The following is a 1,924-nucleotide window of genomic DNA, read 5'->3' on the forward strand; positions in this document are numbered from 1 at the left end:
CGGCCCGGGCCCCTCCGCCGGGAGCTGGGTGCTGAGCTGGAGCCGGAGCGCGTTCCCGGCGGACTCCCACGCCGCCGTCCGGGGAGGCCGTGCCCGCCTGGCCGTGGTTCCACTGCTACCACCCGAATTTGGGAGCCCGACGGACGACGTGGACGCGCGCAAACACACAGCATCCCCCAGCGAGTGAGAAAAGCCAGGCTCTCTTTCATTTCGACATCAGATAACCTTGATAAATCCTCTTATTAAATTTAATATCTTTGATCAATCACAGTAAAACTTGAGGAGATGAATTATTAAAATGAAGAATTGCTTTGTAGGGTTTATGGTTATTGTGCTACCTAAATTAAAAATGTAGGTGCTGTTATTTAAAAGCAAAAATATCCCCATTGTCCCTAAAGCCACGTATATCATCCCAGCTCCGGCCGGAGAGCTCCAGTGAGCAGAAACCGCAGCGCTCTCCTTGTGCACACACCAGCTAGGCCCCCCCCGCTTGCCTAAGCCGCGAATTAGGGGTGCCGGGCGGGGGCCGTTGCCACGTGGCACGGTGCGGCCCACGGCCACCGGCTCTGCTCGCGCCCGAGCTCAGGGGCTCCCGAGACCCGTCCTGCACGAGGTCACTCCTGGAGGTGGCTCACGCTGACCAGGCTGCTCCGTAAGCGACGAAGCACTGATGCTTGCACGACCTTTCCTTCGGGGGGTGCAGAGCGCTGGTGGGGTCCGTGCCTGCCAGAGGAAGGATGGGGAGAGCTGCTCGTAGTCAAGGAGCCTCGGCTCCATCGCCTGGACCGCACATTGCGTCCTGCCCGTCAGCCGTCGTCCATCCTGCCCATCGTCCGTCGTCCATCCTGCCCGTCATCCGTCGTCCTGCCCATAACCCAGCGCCCTTTCTCAAAGACGGTCTCTGTTTGCTGGATCCTCCCCGCCTCCGCCTCGCGCCCTCGCTGCGTGGCCGGACGAGGTCTCGTTGCGGCGATGGGAGCTCAGCTCGGTTTCCTGTCTTTGCTCCGTGCTGCTGTAGGGCACGTGCTTCCCTTTCCCACTGAAGTGCCTCCGTCTTTTCTTGGTTATTATTCTAATTTGATTACTCCGTGTATTTTTGAGGCTGAATTGTACAAAATGCGATGGTAGCAGTGAAGACGTCAGCATCCAAGTGCAAAAGGGGCAGTGATTGCAGAGGGGCGCAGGTGGGATTTGGGCGTGAAGGTGCTGGGTCGCACTGGTCCTGATGGTCTCCGATGCAGCAGCCGCCCGGCTCCGGTGCTCCCGGTGTGCCGCAGGTCCAGGGTGGTGCGGGAGGGCTGTGCCGGGCTCGTGGCCATGGCACGCGAACAGCAGGCAGCTCTGCTGCTGTTTTCTTCTTCAGATTCCCCGTCCCCGTAGCAGGGAGGCATCCACGGGCAGCCTCCCACGCCGGCTCGCCCCGGGCTCCTGGTGGGAGCAGAAAAAGCTGCGGCTGAGTCCAGCCCCGAGCTCTTAGCGCAGGGAAAGGACCAGAGGGGGGGTGGCCCGCAGAAAGAGCCAGCCCCCGCCGCTGTCCCTCCCGGCTGTCGTGGTAAAACCATCGGTAAAAAGGGACACTGGGGAATTATTATTAGATGCTGGGTTTTTTCAGTGCTGGGAGCCTTGGGCTTTTTTGGGACACAATTAGGGCACCGTTCTCTCGTGTTGAAAGGTGAACCCGTTTCTAAAGCCCCGCGTCTTTCCGATGCAATGCGCATTTCCATGCTGAACAGCAGAAGGCTGGGGCAGGGTTTGCAGGCTGGGGCGTTCCCATTTCCATTTCTCCCCCGCTGCCGCGGAGGGCGATCGACAGGCAGCCGGTACGCGGGGGGCACAGAGCGGGGCGTTGGGGCTGGGAGCAGCCCGGGGACATCAGCGTGCACCGGGGGGTCCCCGAGGGTCCCCCCACAGCCCTGGGTGCGCG

This window comes from Egretta garzetta, unplaced genomic scaffold (genome assembly GCF_000687185.1).
Source record: "Egretta garzetta isolate BGI_Z169 unplaced genomic scaffold, ASM68718v1 scaffold535, whole genome shotgun sequence".
Taxonomy (NCBI): Eukaryota; Metazoa; Chordata; class Aves; order Pelecaniformes; family Ardeidae; genus Egretta; species Egretta garzetta.